Consider the following 22,325-nt stretch of genomic DNA (forward strand, 5'->3'; position numbering starts at 1 on the left):
TAGGGGAAAGAATCTATCTAGGAATGCTTTTTTAAACCCTTCCTACTTTATTGGTCCTGCTTCTACCGGCCTACTATCTTTCTATTGTTCATACCATATTTGAGCTACATCCCTCAATTGATAAGCGGCTAGTTCCGCTTTTTCTACCGTAGTCAAGCACCTTATACACATCATCTAACAAACCTTGAGGATCTTGTTCCATCTTGGAGCCATAAAACTCCGGAGGGTTCATCCTCAAAAACTCCCTTACTCTAGAAGCACATATCCCCCTCATTGGGTTTGCCGGAGCCACAACATCTCTATTGGGTTTGCCGGAGCCACAACACCTCTATTGGCTTACACCGTCAAGGCTTGAGCCAACAATTGCATAGAAGCCCTAAACTCCGCTAGGGTGGCATTCCCAATTGGAGGGTTATTTGGAACTTGAGGAAGAGCTTGGTTTGGGACTTGGAGAGGAACCTCTTATTCAATAGTGTCTTCTTCATCCCTCCTAGCATTAGCCCTAGTATTTGCCATAACCTGAAAAACCATAGGCAAACATTAGAAGAAGGACCTACTAGAGCTTAAACTTCTATGGCACGACTAAGAGAATGTAGAAGTGAGATTTCCTAAGCATCTAATAGCCTCTTATTCATAAAAGTGGCGCACCTCACATTTATGAACAAGACTCTACTTGACGTGGTTTGAGACAATCTTAGAACCAAGAAACGTTATATTGGGGTTGTGTGCAGATGGCTTCACACCATTCTCTAATGTTGCTTCGCCTTATTCATGTTGGCCGGTATTTCTTACTCCGTATAATCTACCTCTAGAAATGTCCATGACCAGTCCCTACATCTTTCTAAGTTGTGTTATTCGAGGTCCCCGTAATCTAAAAAGTTTGATTGATGTCTATCTATAACCATTGATAGATGAACTCAAACAATTGTGGTTTGAAGGCGTTTTAACTTATGATATATCAACTAAATAGAATTTCGTTATGTGTGCTTCTTTAATGTGGACTATTACTAATTTTCCTGCATACGGGATGTTGTCTAGTTGGATGACACCTAGAAAGCTAGCATGTCCTTATTACATGGAAAATAGCAAGGCATTCACTTTAAAGCATGGCAGAAAAAATACATGGTTTGATTGTCATCGTCAGTTCTTGACAATGGACCATAAGTTTAGAAAGATAAAAAATGCATTTAGGATAAATAAGATTGAAAGTGACCCCCCACCTCCATTACTCACAGGGCATCAAATTTGGGAGAGAGTTTCTCAATTACCTAAAGTTACAGAAGCTTCACTTTCTAGACTTCCTGGATATGGTGTTAAACATAATTGTACCAAATAAAGCATATTTTGGGAGTTTCCGTACTGGAAGGACAATCTGCAACGACATAATCTTGATGTGATGCACATTGAAAAAAATTATTTTGACAATTTTTTTAACACGGTGATGGATGTTAAGGGTAAGACAAAAGACAATCCAAAAGCTATAATGGACAAAAAGGAATATTGTAGGAGAAAAGAGTTATGGCTGCAGGAATTACAAAATCGTAAAATAGTTAATCCCAAAGCCAGCTTTTCATTCACATTGGATGAGAAATGTGAAATTTGTGAGTGGGTTAAAATTTGAGGATGTCGAAGGGCTATGCTTCGAATTTAGGAAAGCGGACAGATATGAAAGAAGGAAAATTGATAAATATGAAAAGTCATGATTGTCATGTGTTCATGGAAACTTTAATTCCTATCACTTTTAGCCATCTAGCCGAAAGGATATGGAAACCAATCACAGAGATAAGTCTTTTTTTAGAAGATTTATGTTCTGGAAAGTTGTTGGAGAGTAGTTTACACAGGATAGACGAAAATATTCTTGCTATTTCTACTAAGATGGAGAAGATATTTCAATGTGGCTTCTTTGATGTGATGGAGCATCTTCCAATTCACCTTGTACAAGAGGCCCGCCTTGGAGGGCCAGTTCAAACAAGATGGACGTATCCATTTGAAAGATATCTATAACACCCCGAAAATTCTATGACATAAGTTAGAGCCTCACCTTATGAATAATGACTTAAAAATAGTGAAAATGATGTTTATAGACCTAAACTAATGTAATTGACTTGGTTTGGAAGAGTAAAAGTCTAAACGTCAAGAAACGACCACGACGTCCGGAACCTAGAGAAAAATGTGTTATAATGTGTCCTTAGATTTTGGGCAGGTTTGGGAGTGTCGTATGATGGTGTAATCTGGTGAAAAGGTTTAAAATAGGTAAATATATGTTTATAGGGTCAAAACGTTCGAATACGACGCCCAGGGGCCACCCTAAGGGGCCCCGAGGAGGACCCCAACCTTATCCAAGCAAGCTGCCAAGGCAGCTTGCAGATTGCACTTGGAGGGAATAGTTGCACGTCGCGCACTTGCTCCCCCAAGGAGCAAAAATCCAGTTCGCGACGCGGTCGTATTGCGGACTCTACTGTCTCGAAATTTAATTCCAAATATCTTCAGGGAACAGCTCCGCGTCGCGGACTTGTTCCGCGACAAAAATGCAGAAATTCAGATATCTATTTTTACTTCATTAAAGAGTCCATTTAAGTGAGGGGTATTTATGATACTTTAGGGGACGTGTATATAATGATTTTTAAGTCAATTTACCTCACTTTTATCACTCAAACACAAAACCCCAAAGATCTAAACCTAAAGTTCCTCCTTCTCTCTACTCTCTCTCTCTTCTCAAGAAAAGAAGATTGGAACTTCAAGAAAAAGACCAACTCAGATTTTCATGGTTAATTCGTCAATAAGGTATGGTTGGTTATCACTCTTGGGATTCCTTTCCCCAAGGGGCCCCTTCAAGATGAATTTCAAAATCTCTAATTTCTAGGTTTCAATCCAAAAATGTGGGTTTTCTTTCTAAAGTGAAATTGATGTTATAAACTGACTTTGATTGATGTTATATGAATAATTATTGATGAATTTATGTTGTATTGGTGGTTTCTTGAAGAATTCCCCATGAGACCCATGTTTCTCCTTCTTTTCCTAATCCTAACCCTAGTTTGTGTTGGATAATAATTGAAGGCTATGAATTGAATGTGATGTTATGTAATTCATGTTTGAATGATGATTATACCCTAGGTTATGTATAATTTATATGAAATTAGGGTTGAGTCTTTGAATAAAGCCTTGAAGGGTATGAAGGGAATATGTCAATTGTTAATATTGATGTTGATTATGTTATTACTTCATGAATTACCTTGTATTATGTATTGGTTATGAATTTCTTAGTAATTGAAGTATGGATGTCCCACGAAGGTCAAGAAGGTATGAAGTTTTGTTCTTCTTTGAACTCAAGTATGAAAGGTGAATTACTTAGATTGTAATGATGTTATACCTAATGTGTTGTTGTGGTGTTGATGACCTAGTTTCCTCATCCTTAACCCTCTACACTTGAATTACCTATGAAGTATGTATGTATATTATGGTATGATTGTTATATGATTGAAAGGTAGTTCTCATGATTGTAGTGTAATGTAAAGTGAAAGGTTTACTCACTTGCTAAATGTCTTTAAAGTGAAATGATTGTTACTCACTTATGAACACAGATGAGTTATTATGGTAAGATGTCTACATAAGGGTCCATTAAAGGCTAATGTGAACTTATGTGATGACTAAAGATGATTACAAAAGGGAATTTGATGCTTAGCACCGAAAGGGCATGTAAATGAGATGGGGGTCTCACATTTAGTAAGTTCGGCTCCCCACGTGGGTTTCCTCACGTTTAGCAAGTTCGGATTACCCACGGTATGTGTTGTCTCATGAGATGGAAACCCCCATATTTAGTAAGTTAGCATTTCTAGAAGCAATCTCATTGACCCTTAACTATGTGCCCACATAGGACTCTAGCTTAGTTGATCCACCTAGATAGCTATGTATGAATGGTTACACCTTAGGCAAGTGTTAACCCTCTCTTTTCGGTGTGGGAGTAGAATACCGGATTCCATGTAGCTCTCATGCTCTATGTCAGTTATTGTAATATTTCCCTAATGTAAAAGTAAATGAAGGTACGAAATGTGTGAGCTCTTACTAGGGCTTTCTTAAGGGTTTCTACATAGTGTAAGGGAGGGTATGGGACTTCTCTTGCACATTGCACTTGTAGGATCCTAAGAGATGGTTGTAGTAGTGTTCTCTTATGATAATGATGATTATGACTTATGTATGTTGAAGCTATGTTATGTATGATCATTATGAATATGGTAAGTTATGATGAAATATGATTTTATAAATGTATGCATGAAGTAGGTTGCTTAATGTGATACTTGGCTTTGAATAGGGTTATGGGGTTTTATTCTTTGCATTGCACTAGTATTGTTTGGGTTGTCTACATGTTGGGAAGATATTATGTTGGTTTGGACTATGATACTTAATTTGTGTGCATATTGGATTTACTTGGCAAAAAGCATGTTTTGACTAAAATGTTCTTTTGTACATGTTTCAATGGTTTTTGTGCATAGTAACCATACTTAGTACGTGTGTTGTACTAACCCATATTTTCTCCCTTTTCCCAAACATTTCGGTTCGGGCCGTTGAGGATTCAAGCTTACTTCTCAAGACACTTGGAGTTGTTTTCCCAAGTTGGTGAGTCCTCAAGTTCGAGGACAAGACCCTATGATCTAGCTGTTATATTTAGTTCTTTGCTTATGTTGAAAGACATTGTTGTACTTCCTATTTGCAAGACTTCTAATTGATGTAAGGGCTAAGTCCCATTTTCGATACTTCTATGTCAAGATGGTGCATTGTGACGAAGTTAGATTCTATTTTTCATATATGAAGTGAAGTTGAACTTCCAAAGTAAAAGTTTTAAATTTTCCGTGATTTTATTCTATGATACATGTTATGACGAATGCTAAGGGCTTGTATAAGACCTCTTCGAGGTCAAATACGTCGGTAACGACTAGGGGGTACTCTCGGGTCATTACAGTATCCATTTGAAATATTCACTAAGTTATATATATTTACCAAGTCTTTTATTAACAAATATATACATATATACATGCAGAAAAATTGGCAGTTCCAAGCAAACAATTAAGCAAAGGGGAAATATCGAAAGATCAGTTGTTCAAGGTCATATTGGGAGAGAAACTAGTGGTTTTTATTCTTATTACTTTGGTGATGATGTGTCATGTACGAGAAACAGGCCCAATCGCAATGATGAAGGCGATATTGATCCTTTATTTCCACTGATATCAATTTTTAATCAAAACGATCGAGGATCTAAAAATCGTGGAAAGCAAGGCTTCACTAATATGGAAGTGCAATCTGTTGTGACACATATTTTGCTTAATTTTCCAGAGATTCAACCATATCTCAAGTAAGTGTTAAAAATATGTTATCAAATTACATACTAATAAGTGTTCATTAACTAACGAAATACTTGAATGTAAAATGATCAGCTTGTTTGTAAACACATGGGGTAATGAAGCCATCTATACAGAATTTTTCAAATGGCAAACAAACAATGTAAGTGTGCAAAATGACATTGAATCACTTAGTATTTAATAATATATTCACGTTATACTAAATTATATTACTTGAAATAACAATCACGAGGTTTACGATGAATACTCAAGTGTCCAACATTTGCAATTAGTGAAAGAAGTAGCACTTGGACCTGAATCTCAAGTAATGACAATGAATAAGTATTATATCAATGGTTTTAAGTTTCAAACTGAAGAAGTTTCTAGGAACAACAAAACAGATAATAGTGATGTCTACATACAAGGTAATATTGATGGTACTGGCCAAACTATTGAATATTATGATGTCATTCATGAGATTATTGAAGTGAGGTATTCAGGTTGGCCTAAGAAGATATATTGTATTGTTTTGGTGTGAGTGGTTTGACCCATCACATAGAGGCACAAAGGTGGACCATCAACATAATATAATTGAAGTTAAGCACACCAGGAAATACAGAAGTTATGATCCATTTATTATTGCACAAAATACTAAACAAGTGTATTACGCTCCATATCCATTGCGTAGGGACAAAGCTGATTGGTGGGTTGTTATAAAAACTAAGCTTGTGGGAAGAATTGAAATTGATAATGTCTTAGATGTGGCGTATCAAAATGATGTTGCAATTGTTCATCAACAAGTTGATATTGAATTGGAAATCACACTACAACATCCTCAACACATATTAGAAGAAGTTTTTGATGATGAGATATTGAATGTTGATGAAGAAATATCCCAGAATGAGCAAAATGAATCATTTAATGACAAAGAATGGGATGATAATGAAAATGAAACAACTGAGGAGAAAGAATGGGAGAATGATGGAATTGAAACAAGCGAGGAGGAATAGTAGTAGAATGAAAGCTAGTATATGTAAGTTAATTTATTATGTTAATTTTATTTAATTTATGGTTTTTACATATTATACATGTAAATTTGCATACAGATGTCATCACGAGGTGACGGTGATAGACATCGCGAGAATCTTGGAGTTAGCCAAACTAATAGGGCAAAAAATAAGAAGTCTAGGAGACCCATAGATCTTGAGGATATTCCAGGATCTATTTCTTCTGCACTAGAGCGCATCAGTCATGATACTCATTTATTTGATGTTCTGTTTGGTACGGCGAATCCACGGGCATATAATATCCTAATTATCGTCGGCTGTCGAAGCTTCCTCTACTTCACAGGCAGTGCCTCCACGGTGCTACGATGACCTACCTTTACAGGCTATTCGTCGACCACGACCCTTATCGGCAGATAGGATATCGGATGGTACTCCATCTCTCACAGGTACATCTCCTCAGTTATTTGTCATGAGGCTTGGAGATTCTAGTAGCGAGCAGTCAGATGCTATGGCCGGTACGCCACCATTGACTCAGCGTTTTGTCCATCCTGGTGTATCACCTTCATCTACAGCTGCACCTAGTGCTACACCAGATGATACGATGCCTGCTCTAGCTCCTAGCCAGAAGGATAGACTTGGTAGAGTCATGATTGAGCCGGATGGATCATCGTAAGTTTGTTTTGTTATCTATTTGTTACTTTATTTTATTTATTGCTTATACTTTAATATATTATTCATGAACTAACATATTTATTATGTCTTTTGTAAGTGGCATCCGGCAAAGGATGCTACCCGGGCTTTAAAAGACTGTGTTAGAAGACTTTATACACAGGTTTATCACTCTTGGAGCGAGATTCCAAACAGTATATGCCAGGCGATATTTAATAAATTTAAGGTATATATTTTTTAGTTAAGTTTAATAATTTAAGTATACTTTACTTTTTTTACTATCGATCTAATTACGCTATTCAAATTCTTTTCCAGACTATGTGTACTTGGGAGTCGAGGTACAATTTGGTCAATAGGACCACATTTGAGAGGAGGGCATCCGCGAGACTGTCTAGTTGACTAAAGAAAGTTTGGGATACTAATCAACGTCCGGGTTGGATGTTGCCTCATATTTTTGATGAATTAAGTCAGTATTGGAACACAGATAAGTTTATGGCAATGTACGAACAAGCCAAAAAGGCTAGAGGCAATCTTAAGGGTGGCTCGTTGTATACAGGAGGTGCAAAGACCGTTGGAACAATTACAAGAGAGATGGTAAGTTCTAATTCAAAATTTTAAATAAATAATTAGTTGATTTATATATATCATTATCAATTTCAGTTTTTATTTATAGGAGAAAAAATTGGGGCGCACTCCCATTGAACCGGAGGTTTTCAAGAAGACTCATGTGAAGAAGAAAGAAAATGAGTCGGATCCGGATGTGTTGGTGAAGGAAAGGACCGAACGAACTTTTGTAAGTTATTTAATATGAATAATATATATTAATAGTGAATATATTTATGATATGTATATATATTGATGTCAATTTTTATATTTAATATGCATAATGAGTTTCATCAGTACGTCGCTGAGAATTTAGATAGTTCGATCCAAATGACACCTGAACTGTCACCTAAATTGGGAAAGAAAAAGTGGTAGGGGGACACACGAGGGTAGAGTCTATGGTCTAGGCTCTCGAACGATGTAACACGACTCCAGTCAAGCTTACAAGGTATTGGATTGTCACGTCAAGCCGACGCACTTGACGATGTTCAGATTGTTGCTATGTCAGCTCAAATAGCACAACTTACACCGACATTGGCAGAGTCGAAACGGAAAAGGGTAGCTAAACAACAAAGTATGAGTCCGACCGTTCAGCAAATCAAAGAACAAGTGTTGAACCTCACTTGTCGACCTACTACATCTTCAGCTCCCGAGGACACCGACAACAACAGTGAGGAGGAGGAGGATTTTGTAAATCGCACTCCCTAGTTTAGGTCTCTTTTATAAACTTTTTGAAATACATTTTGAATAACTTTATAAGTTTTTGTATTGTGATTTAGATATTTTTGAAGATTGATTTAAGTTTGATGTTTTATATATTGTGTGTGATGTTTTATATTATATTGTTTGATTGGGTTGGTTGAATATGAATTGAATTGAATTGATTTATATTTGCAGGTGGGCAGTAGAAATTGACAGTTTTTGCTGTCAAAAAATTGCAGAAAAAAGTGACGTCAAGATGGTTTTGTCCGTCACTTTTTTGCATTATTTTTTTCAAATAAACACAGAAAAGCGATGGACAGGATCCTTTAGTCCGTCGTTTTTCTGGGTATTTTAAAAAATTAATTTCCAAAAAAGCGACGGACAGTGTCCTTTTGTTCGTCACTTTTTTGGGATTTTCAAAATATAAATTTCCAAAAAAGCGACGGATTGCGTCGCTTTTCGAAAATAAAAAATAAATAAAAATATNTTTTCAAAATATAAATTTCCAGAAAAGCGACGGACTGCGTCGCTTTTTGGAAATAAAAAATAAATGAAAATATAAAAGAAGTGACGGACTCCGTCGCTTTTGTTAAAAAAAAATCCTGAAAAAAATAATCAAAAAGCGACGCAGTCTGTCGCTTTTTGAAAAGTGCCGAACATGACTGTGTCTCTTTTCCGTCGATTTTGACCAAAAAAGCGACGCAGTCCGTCGCTTTTGAGTGTCAATTTTTGGCAGTTTTTTAGTAGTGTTATAAAACATTTGTCAGATACTTTGGAAAGTAACATTAGCTCATTAATATGGGAAATTTACATTTAACCGACATAGACCATGTGAGCTATGATATGGAATACGATGTCTATTCCACACCGAAAAAAGATGTCCTTACTTGCCACGGTAAGAATCATAAACTTGAGCTAAAGTGAATCCACTAGCTAATGTCTATCTAAGACAAACCTCTGGTGGAACATAGTTATGGGATAGGAAGATTTCTACTAGAAACCCAGCCTCAACTAACGGGAGAGCTTTCATCTCAATATCCTCTCGATGCTAAGTATAAATTCCACATAATAGTCATTAACTAAATTTTGTCTTATTATCCATGGAAAGGCACAATTAGTAACCAATTCAAGCGAGAGTTCATTTGGAATAGCTCCTTAATCTTGATTCAACTTAGGTGAGAACACATTTCAACCTTATGAGTCCTTTTGTGAGAAAAGCCCTTTCACAATCATGTTTTAGTAGTATGTGAGAAATCCTTTCACAACAACAACATCATCATTGATGATTTACTCTCAAAGCAACCTTAAATCATTTATATCAATTTCATAAAGGAAGATGCATACTTTTATAAATTCACCTTTCACAGTTCATAAGCTTAATCATATGATCATAGTCTAGAAATCATGGATCATGCATGGGTTCATGTGTATTTAACTTAAAAACATGTAACTACTTCAATTCATGCATAAAAAGATAGAAAACAATCAATTGGATTATAATTGAAAAGAGCCTGTGAAGATTAAGTAAAATCTTAACTTTGATTGGAGAATCTAACTTGTAAAATTGGAAAATTTCGGAACCCTATGGAGGAAAGGACTTCATAGGTGAATACTAACATACCTTAGCAATCAATGGTGAATTGGAGTTCTTCAAGCCAAACCCTAGCTTTCTCCTTCCTTAGTTCTTGAGGGGAAATTTTGGGGTGATCTTGGAGAGAATTGAGGAATTTAGAAGAAACGCTTAGAATAGTTTTTTGGCCTAAGGGAGTTATATAGGGCTCAGGATTAGGATCAAAACGACTTCGTTTAGACATTAATCAATTAGGGGAAAAGACTTAAAAGCCCTTAAAAATAATTGTCGACCCATTCTTACGGTTTGAACCTATGGTCCATAAGTCCTTCTACGGACCATTCTGGTCAACCGTAGAAATGGATTAAGGACCCGTAATTTGGCCAAATTTTGACGGACACAATCTACGATTCGTAGGTCCTCTTACGGACCATAGATACCAACCGTATAACCCAAACTTAAGCTTTAAAATTTCACTAAGTCTAGGAGTCACCTACAAGACCTATCTACAACTCGTATGTGGGATAACATGCCGTCCTGGTAAGTCGTACAAAGGGTACTGGGATTTATTTTAAAACAATTAGTTTCCATATTCCTACGGTTGCCACCTACGACCTGTAGAAGCTTCTACGGTCCGTAGATAGGAACCGTAGACACAACATGCAACCCAAAAATTCATTTGTTCCCTTTGCTAAATTCTGAGGTGTTACAATAACCGAACCATCCCCCATAAGATTAATGGATGCATGCAATAAACAAGAAATTATACTAGTGATAGGCGATGTATATGAATGTATGTTGTGTAACCAAAATCAGTAATACCACTGAGGTGAAAACCGAGACCCAGTAAATAGGGCACTAATGCCAGGGTAAAAATCCAAATGTCAGTGGTGAGCCCAGACCTCAAACCGTGGCTGATAGTAGTGCACCCGGACCTAAAAATCGCGGCTAATGAACTAGTGAGAACAACCATGAAGTTCATCTACCCCAAAGATCCAGTAAACCTGAGACATATGTAGTCATTTAGTATAAAAGGATCGATTGTAATTTTGATCGATCAAGTAAAAAGAGAGCACATTCTTGATTCCTCTTTTATCTCAAAAATTAGTTACTAAAGTGATTCAGGTGGTACGACTTCCGTTAAAACCAGTTTAGAATAGTAAAAAGTGTGAAACCAGTCTTTCTCATAAAATAATCATGAAAATCCAATGCATGAATCGAGATCAAATCACAAAACATGTGAGAAAATGAGTGGTGATGCAATGCATATCATCATCAGCGCCCAGCATTCAAACCAGAGCAACAAACAACTAGAAATATAATACCAATACTACCACGTTGCTATAATCAATGTCATGTAAAAATTTTTAAGAAACAATTACGATTTAATCAAATAGAGACAACATTCCCAACATATTCAACCAACTGTGATAAAAATAATATAATCAAAATTAACTAAAATTCAAAATAAACTGAAAAATCCTAATATTTTGAAAAATAAGAATAACTATTGATAAATTATTTAAAATTACAAATAATGTATTTTGAACTATTTAATGAATAAAAACTTTAAAGGTATGCATTTTGAGAATGTTAGGCCAAAATTGGATTTCAACACTCTTAATTACATGGTGTTAATTGGTTTCAGGTTAGTCATTGGATACTTCACAAGGTAGTTTAGTATGAGTGTAACTCATGACGGTCGGGGTTGTGACATCTTAGGAGCTCATTTTTCTGTGGGAATTGACCTGTTGTTGCTGGAAGTCGTTGGGGATTGTTGTGGGGTGACTATAGGCTCTAGTATTGCATGTTTGACCTGTAAGCATCTTCCCTCACCTCTCCTCTTTAAGGTTTAATGGTGAATTTTTTCCTCCCTCTTACATGACCTATTCTAGCTAGTTGTGAGGCTCAGATTGTGTCCGTTTTCGGGGTAAAAGTCCTTTGAGCTGAAAGAGACCATTTGATGGAGTCAATTTCAGAATTCCTGGCATAGGTTTTGATTTTGGGCCCTCTTCAATTATATCAATTTTTATGTCTAAACATTTGTAATGACGTCGTGATCAATATTATGATAGCGTGAAAGTAATCGGAGGTATTCATAAGGGGAGGGATCCAATGTGGCAGATTTGGCGCGCATATGATCGACTTCGAGGTAGGCGACAATATACTTTTCTTGATTGTGGTCTATTAGACAATGGGTAGTATGAATTGCACATGAATTAAGATTATAGTTGCTAGGGTTTAGTAGTCCATCCCTTACTTCCTTTTCTATTGATTTCTGTAGAAGCTTTTGGCTAGTCTTGGATGGCAGGACTCGTAGCTTAGGTCTAGCAACCCTTGCTCGTAACATAGTGGTGCACTTATCTTTCTTAGGATTGATGCTTCGATCCTTAGTTTAGTTTGTGACTTATATGCTTTAGAATGTGTTTTCGTTTCCCCTTTAACTATTTGTTGGCCTATATAGGGATTGCTTCGGTTTGGTACCCTCTGTTAGGGCTTAAACTCTTAGTTGTTTACATAGCCATAAGTTAGCATTATCTATACTCAGTACGTTGTCGCTTGAGTAGTGTATTCGGGGGTAAGATGTTAATCTTTGAGTTTTTCCTCTTCTGATTGTTAAACTCATGATTGATTCCTTTGTTTATTGAGTATTAGTGAGTCTATTATGTTGTTATTGTCGAGTATGTTGGCATATCATTGGGCCCTAGTCCTTGGTCGAGGACCAGCTGGACTCTATGTTAGTTTTTTATGTCATAGCAGTGTGGTAGTATATATTGGTATTATATTTCTAGTTGTTTGTTGCTCTGGTTTGAATGTTGGGCGCTGATGATGATATGCATTGCATCGCCACTCATTTTCTCACATGTTTTGTGATTTGATCTCAATTCATGCATTGGATTTTCATGACTATTTTATGAGAAAGACCGGTTTCACACTTTTTACTATTCTAAACTAGTTTTAACGGAAGTCGTACCACCTGAATCAATTTAGTAACTAATTTTTGAGATAAAAGAGGAATCAAGAATGTGGTCTCTTTTTACTTGATTGATCAAAATTACCATCGATCCTTTTAATACTAAATGACTACATATGTCTCAGGTTTACTGGATCTTTGGGGTAAATTAACTTCATGGTTGTTCTCACTAGTTCATTAGCTGCGGTTTTTAGGTCCGGGTGCACTACTATCAGCCACGGTTCGAGGTCTGGGCTTACCACTGACATTTGGATTTTTACCCTAGTATTAGTGCCCTATTTACTGGGTCTCATGGTTTTCACCTCAGTGGCACTACTGATTTTGGTTACACAACATACATTCATATACATCGCCTATCACTAGTATAATTTCTTGTTTATTGTATGCATCCATTAATCTTATAGGGGATGGTTGGGTTATTGTAACACCTCATAATTTAGCAAAGGGAACAAATGAATTTTTGGGTTGCATGTTGTGTCTACGGTTCCCATCTACGGACCGTAGAAGCTTCTACAGGTCGTAGGTGGAAACCATAGGAATATGGAAACTAATTGTTTTAAAATAAATCCCAGTACCCTTTGTACGACTCACCAGGACGGCCTATTATCCCACGTACGAGTTGTAGATAGGTCTTGTAGGTGACTCCCAGACTTAGTGAAATTTTAAAGCTTAAGTTTGGGTTATACGGTTGGTATCTACGGTCCGTAAGAGGACTTACGAATCGTAGATTGTGTCCGTCAAAATTTGGCCAAATTAAGGGTCCTTAATCCATTTCTACGATTGACCAGAATGGTCCGTAGAAGGACTTATGGACCATATGTTCAAACCGTAAGAATGGGTCGACAATTATTTTTAAGGNCCTCCGATTACTTTCACGCTATCATAATATTGATCACGACGTCATTACAAATGTTTAGACATAAAAATTGATATAATTGAAGAGGGCCCAAAATCAAAACCTATGCCAGGAATTCTGAAATTGACTCCATCAAATGGTCTCTTTCAGCTCAAAGGACTTTTACCCCGAAAACGGACACAATCTGAGCCTCACAACTAGCTAGAATAGGTCATGTAAGAGGGAGGAAAAAATTCACCATTAAACCTTAAAGAGGAGAGGTGAGGGAAGATGCTTACAGGTCAAACATGCAATACTAGAGCCTATAGTCACCCCACAACAATCCCCAACGACTTCCAGCAACAACAGGTCAATTCCCACAGAAAAATGAGCTCCTAAGATGTCACAACCCCGACCGTCATGAGTTACACTCATACTAAACTACCTTGTGAAGTATCCAATGACTAACCTGAAACCAATTAACACCATGTAATTAAGAGTGTTGAAATCCAATTTTGGCCTAACATTCTCAAAATGCATACCTTTAAAGTTTTTATTCATTAAATAGTTCAAAATACATTATTTGTAATTTTAAAAAAATTTATCAATAGTTATTCTTATTTTTCAAAATATTAGGATTTTTCAGTTTATTTTGAATTTTAGTTAATTTTGATTATATTATTTTTATCACAGTTGGTTGAATATGTTGGGAATATTGTCTCTATCTGATTAAATCATAATTGTTTCTTAAAAATTTTTACATGACATTAATTATATTTTGTAAATATTTATTTTAGTACTTTAAACACAATCTATGAATATATATTAATACACAGATATTTTGTTAACCAATAACTTTGGGCCACGATCTTGAGCCCACGATTTGAGCCCATTATATTATATAAATTTAATTTATTTTCTATATAAGTATTATTTAACCACAAAAAGTGGTGGGGTGAATTTTTATTCGATGTGTGGTGCAAAATTGTTTAAAGGAGCAAAATTCAATCAAATCAAGATCTTGTCACCTTTTAAAGTTGACAATTGAGGTGACAGGTTGTGGGTTTTATCTTACGATCAAAAAGTCTTTATATTTTGGTTAAAAGATTGTGAATTCATTTGCCTAAAAACCTAAAGATTAAAATATGTGTTAAGGGGAGTAGGGTACAAAGAGAAGGAGTTTATTAGTTTTTGGGCAAATGAGTGAGTTGTATAGTATTATGGGCCCGTTTGGCCATAAATTTTCCAAATAATATTTAGGGGAAAATTTGGCAAATAGTGTTTGTCCATACAACTTGTCATTATTTGGCATTTTTGGCAAATATCTCAAATTCCCAAATACTAGTTTTTTCTAGTATTTGGGCCAAATCTCATTATTTGGGATCTTTTGAAAATTGAAATTTTACACCAAATTTTTATCTTTTACAAAAATACCCTCCATAGTAATGTTTATATTGTATTACATAATTTTTTACGTGAACACCAAAGTAGTGATGAAATATTCAGTGAATATGACAGTGATGATATGGTTATTGATGAAAATGATGAACAATCGGGTCATGGTAGCAAAGTCATGTGCTTTGTCGCTACTTCACGATGTATGGAATGATGCTTGTTGCACTCTCTCCAAACTACCACATTGCTCTAGTGTCATGGACACTACTTGTTATTTGTTGCAACGAAGATCTAATTGACTTGTAATCCAAATTTATGATTAGTTTTGATAGTTTTTAAACTTATGAGTATAAATAATATTTTTCTGAAAAAGTAAAATATATTTCTCAAATACTATTGTCAAACACATGGTGAAATTTCACCTAAATTTTTACCCAAATAATATTTGCCAAGAATATTTGAAAATCTATGGCCAAACGCTAGCTATAAAAAGGAGGAGGGATCTCTCATTTTTAACACACACTTACACACTACCTCACATACATTTCATTTCTTCTCTCTATACTTTCATATGTTTTCTTTTCATAGAAAGACTAGCCTCATTTTACTCTTTACATATTTATTCATACATTTTTTTACATTATTCATACATTTGTCTTTATATAATAATACATTGACTTTATATTTATCATGCATTTGTTTTTATATACATTTATACATTGCCTTTACTTTTGTTTATATAAAACATGTTTTTTTTATTTATGTATTGTTTTTTACATTCATTCATACATTGGTTTTATATTTATTAATATATAGATTGTCCTTATATTTATTTATTTACTTTTTACGTTATATATATATATTTGTCTATTTCTTTTCACATTCTTGCATACATTTCTTCATATATTTTCTATACATTTTGCTTACATCTTTCTAACACTTTAAAAAACTTATTTTATTTTACACCATTTAAATATTTATATTATATATATATTACATATTTTGTATACATAAGAGGGGGAAATATTTCATTAAAGAGGGATACACTTTATTGACAAAAAAGTTTCTTACATTTTATATATTGTTTCTACTTTTTCATACATTATCTTTACACTTGTGCATAGGGAAAAGGGTCTGAAAAATACTTTAACTTTGGCAGAATTGTTGTTACGATACCAAACTTTATGGAGGACTTTTTACCCCCTNACTAAAATTCAAAATAAACTGAAAAATCCTAATATTTTGAAAAATAAGAATAACTATTGATAAATTATTTAAAATTACAAATAATGTATTTTGAACTATTTAATGAATAAAAACTTTAAAGGTATGCATTTTGAGAATGTGCCCACGTGGACACATTACTATTTAAAATGATGCAATATTTATGATGTCCACATAGGCACATATATACCTTTAAAATACACTATTAAATAGTAAGGGGGGTAAAAGGTCCTTTCCAAAGTTTGGTATCGTAACAACAATTTCGGCCAAAATTAAAGTATTTTTCAGACCTTTTTCCCTATCATTTATTGCATTTATACTTTATTAATAATATTTACATTGTGTACATTCTTTATACTTACAAGCATTTTCTTTTATTTTTCGTACCAACATCATCATAATAACTCACATATCTCGTTATCTACATATTTTTTGCTACACATCTTTTTACACATTTGTAAGTGCTATACTTTGCCAATGAAAAAAATCTCTCCATCGGTTTTAGAGGTCTCCCTATTTTTAAAGACGAAAATTTAGTTTAAGTTCATATATTTTGTTTGTTAAAATTGACCAATGAAAACATCTCTCCATCGATTTTCGAGGTTTCCCCATTATTACAGACGGAAAATTTGTTTAAGTTCATATATTTTATATGTTAAAATTGGCCGATTAAGAAATTATCGTTGATTTCTAAGGCCTTCCATGAATAAAACGGGTTCTATTTTTTTTAGTTATTATTCTTTTATTTATTTTAAGTTAATATTTATTCATTACTAACACTTTTACTAAGTGCATTTGCAGGTACTCCGGAGTCGCTTCCCAAAGAAGCTATAAGAATGAAGTTCGACTTTTTTTATTGTGTATATATTGTTAGCGATAGGCAAACATTAGGTCGTTTCTCGTATTATTTTTAACTTTATTGTTTGTATATATCGCATGTTTATTAAACTTGTATATTGTTTTTATCTCCTCCTCAATCTGAAAAAAACGAATTCAGTCGGGACCCACAGTTGTGGATTTCGAAGGATGACTAACACCTTTCCTTCACAATAACTTGAACCCTTACCTAGGATCTATTGGTTTCGTAGATATTTTTTTAAAGTTAACTAATTAATTGGTTTCCTAGTTTTTCCTAAAATTAGGTGGTGACTCTTAAACTCATTTTTTCTTAAAATTCTTTTTAAATTTAAAATTGAATTATTGATTATTTTTTTAGTCACCACAACATTTCGCCTTGTTTGAATAAAGTATGGATGTAAACAAAGAGAATCAGACAAAAGCAATGAAAATAGTTTAGTCAACTAAAGGATTGAGTTCCCATAAACTCAACCCAATAATCTAAAATTAGTTTAATGCGGAAAAACAACCCCTAGAACTGAAAGTCATCATACCAAATCTCTAAACAGTCAAACTGGGGATGTAACCCTCGAATACTAAACATAATTCTAAGGTTTAATGTCTATGTCCGACAAGATGGACAAGAAAGAGATAAGTTTGCCCAAGTAAGGAATTGCATAATTGGCTTTTTCAGCAACCATTCTGCTTCGATTGAGTTGTGGTCTCTGAAATGTTGATGTGGTGTCATATGTGGGCATGTGACCACATCACTTCCTCCGCATTAGCATCAATTTTTGGAAACAAATTATTTGCTTATTTCCAACTTCTTTTGGCACGCCTTTTTACGTCATTTCAATCCAAGCACCGGTAAATCATGAAAATTTATCTTTTGAAGCTAAAATGTCGTGAATGACACTTTATTCTAACTAAAAATGTACAATAAGGTAAACTTAATGACCAAATAAGTAAATAGATCACCCACTTATTAAAAATCAGATACATGAAATAATAATGGTTGAATCAGTTGCAAACCTCAACAATATGATTTATTGTGCTCCATTTTCCATTCTGTTAGATGGATTTACTGAAGAAGATCGTGTGAAGGAGAAGGAGGAGAGAAAATTGAATCATGAACGTGTTCTAATTTTACTCCAAATGTTATGTGTTCTGATTTTTTGAGTTCTAGTTCAAGGTAGGGAAGAACGTAACTCACGGGGGTTGGGGAGCCTGTCCCCGAAAAAGCCTAATAAGACTCATTCTAATACTTGAGTATAATGGGTTTTTTTGAAGCTTAATTAGAAGCTAAAGCGTACTTGCGTGTTAAAGGGGTATGCGAATTCGGGCTACTATTTTAGAGTACCGAAGTTCAATGACATTGATCACACCACCGGCCAGAAGAAATAAAATACTTAGCGCCCGGTCCTAGGATAATAAATAATTATTTGAAAGTATAAATGAGATTAGTAGATATGTTATCAATGAATTCGGCCTCAAAATGGACTCTTTCTGGGCACCAAATGCCAAAAAAGACCTTCTCTTAAAACATAGATCAAAACGGACACTTTGCCCATAAATGAGCGAATTGTCCACCTTTACTGTTAACTCCGTCTATTCCATCCCAAATTGTATTCATTTTAAAGCAATGTACTAGTCCTGTGAACGTGCGTTGCACATTTGTCCCCTCATTGACACTAGAAAAATTAATTTATATAAGTAAATATATCATAGTGGAGCGTACATAAATTCATTACTAAATTCAAAGCTAAGTCTTTTTGTATGTAAGTCTGACATAAGAATATAACTCTTCACAAAATATAGCATGAAAATCTTGTGTTAAATGTTGGAGGTTTGATATTTTTAATGCTTCATGGAAAATAAATCTTTATTATATTAGAGAAATTAATTTATTTTAATTACTAAACATAAGTTTTAATAATCAAAAAAGAAATTGGCTATAAAAAACGATATGTATAAAGAAAAATATTACAAAATGTCTAGGTGGTGTAACATCAAATTTATAGAAAAAATTACAAGTTCAAACGGAAAAGAAAGAAAAGTAAATAAAGACATGGCATCCATAAAAGACATCACATTAAAATATATAATTGTCATATTGATTGAATTACATTTTGTTAGAAGTCGGCTTGCTATAGACAAAATGTTTCATATGTATAAATAAACTAAAATCATAAAAAAATAAACAGAAAAGACAGCATGACTATGTTAAAAATACAAATACACTATATTTCTTGAACTATATATTAAAGAATCTGTATATAAAAACTTAAATATGAATTCTAATACAATAAAATTCAATGTAACATTTGCACTAATTTTTACTTTACATTATTTTTTTATTTTATTTTACTTGTGCGCTAATTTGTACCTCTCTGTAATAGTTAAGTGCAATGATTTTCTAAACATTTGAGATTGTATATAAAAAGGAAAAAGTGCAAACGTGTTGTTTTAAAAAGATAAATTATTACCAAACAATGAAGAAGACATAACTTAATTGTTTATCAAAGACTTTACTCTTTTACGGGTCTAGTTGTGAAAATATTCTGTGGGGTTTAACATTCTTACCCTCAAAATAATTAATTATAAATGTAAATTGAGATTAGCTTAATTATATTAATATCCTAAAAATAGAAGAAATGAAGAATACAAATAGTAATCAATTACAAAGTTATATTTAAAAAAAAAAACTCAAAAAGGTGGAGATATGAAAAATAAAAATTTACTGACAACTTCATATTGGAGAATATCCATCTTGTAACTATGATTATTTACATATTTCTCAAAAAAAGAAGAAGATGAATATGCATAAAATTTTAAAGAATACAAATAAATGAATCAGTAAGAATTCGTACAATTACAAATTGGTAATGAAAATTTTACAAATGATGTAGACTAACCTAATGTAGAATGCAAGATAATCACAAATTTGGATGAAAGAGGAAATATAAATAATGTTGTGTGAGTGTCTTTGATAGACTCTTCATTACCCCCACTTATCTTACAAATTAAAATTGAAGGTTATTAAACTCTACATTACCCACATTTAGTACAGTCTTTGATAGACTCTTCATTACCCCCACTTATCTTACATATTAAAATTGAAGGTTGTTAGACTCTTCATTACCCACAATTAGCACATGAATAAATGATTGCATTATGATCTTGTTTGATGCATGAATTTAAATATAACTATTACTTAATATTTAATTAATTAAATATATATTAATATTTAATTAATTTTAGGTGTAAGATAAAGGCAAAATGATAAATCCAACTTTGATGTTAGGAGCTTCCACTTATAATAATATTTCATGATTGATGATAATATGATGTCTAATCAAATAACTTTTTCATATTTTTAAGGAATAAGACACAAGTACCCCGCTAGATTATGATCGAAATTCCAACGACACACCAAAACTTAACTAGGGTCCTATTACCCCCCTTGAACTCATTTGTTTTGTATTTTTGTGCACCTTTTGTGATGGCGTGACACCTTCTACGATCCAAGTTAGTTGTATTTGTACACACGCGGCTACCACATGTGTAAATATTTATTTTTTTATTATTCTTTTTTAATTTTTTTTAGTTGTTATTTTTTTTAAAAAAAAATTTAACCTTCATTCATTGTTTTTTCTCTTTTATTTTTCTATTGAATTTATTTACTCTTTTTATTTTCTTTGTCTTTCGTTTTGATTTGATTTCAAATTCAATTTCAAATGTTTTGTATTTAAAATAAGTTAATTTCGAAAAAATATTAAAAGAAGTGAAGATAATCAAATAAAACATTAAAAAAATATTCAAATTAAAGGACACATTTTAATTATTATTTTAAACTACACATAATTTTTTTAAAATTATTATAAGTGAAAAGATAATAAATTAATTAAAAAAATTTTAAATTGAGAAAGAAATTAAAATAAATACTTTACAAAGAAAGAAATAAAAATAATTAAATATATATGTTTTAATATCAATAAATATGGTTACTAACTAATTATAAAGTTATCAATTAAAAAATGGCATGTGTCCAATTTGTGCATTCAATACTTGCATTCAAGAGAATGTGCACACTCTCTATATCACGTCAGTGTATTTATTCCATTTTAAATTAGTTTATGAAGAATAGGAGCATAGTTAAATTTAGGTGGAGAGAAAATGACATAAATAGTCCCTTAACTATAGGAGTATGNATTTTAATTATTATTTTAAACTACACATAATTTTTTAAAAATAATTAAAAGTGAAAAGATAATAAATTAATTAAAAAAAGTTTAAATTGAGAAAGAAATTAAAATAAATACTTTACAAAGAAAGAAATAAAAATAATTAAATATATATGTTTTAATATCAATAAATATGGTTACTAACTAATAATAAAGTTATCAATTAAAAAAGGGCATGTGTCCAATTTGTGCATTCAATACTTGCATTCAAGAGAGTGTGCACACTCTCTATACCACGTCAGTGTATTTATTCCATTTTAAATTAGTTTATGAAGAATAAGAGCATAGTTAAATTTAGGTGGAGAGAAAATGACATAAATAGTCCCTTAACTATATGAATATGTCTAAAATGGTCCCTTAACTATACACTTAACAGATTTAGTCCTTTAACTATTCAAATACTTATCATCTTTAGTCCCTTAACTATACACTTACCGATTTTATTCCTTTAAGTATTCAAAAACTTATCAGGTTTGGTCTTTGTCCATTTTTTAATACATATAACTTTGGTTTAGATTAACCGAAATCTTCGTGAAATTAAATCTTTAACCCATTTTTTATGTTGTTTCTATATCCCCATCCTTTTTTCTTCAAACTACTCTTACGAAATAAACAATAACGTCAACGATTCAAATAAAATTAATGAGAAAAGAAGATATAAGTCTTAATTTTATTCAATGGAGACTAAAATTAAGCATATAATTGTTGTTTGAATCCGCACTTGAATATGCTAATCAGTGCGGATTTTATTTAATCTACTCAAATTTCTTTACTTTAAATAAAATGAATAGAATAATAAAATTGATTTATTTATAAAAAATTAAAAAAATTGCAAATCTACCATTTCATAAATTTCAATTTCTAAAAAATTAAATAAATTTCGTTCAAGGAAGTCGTTGGAGTACAAATTTTGAATTTAACGGGTAATAATT

This window comes from Solanum stenotomum, chromosome 2 (genome assembly GCF_019186545.1).
Source record: "Solanum stenotomum isolate F172 chromosome 2, ASM1918654v1, whole genome shotgun sequence".
Taxonomy (NCBI): domain Eukaryota; kingdom Viridiplantae; phylum Streptophyta; class Magnoliopsida; order Solanales; family Solanaceae; genus Solanum; species Solanum stenotomum.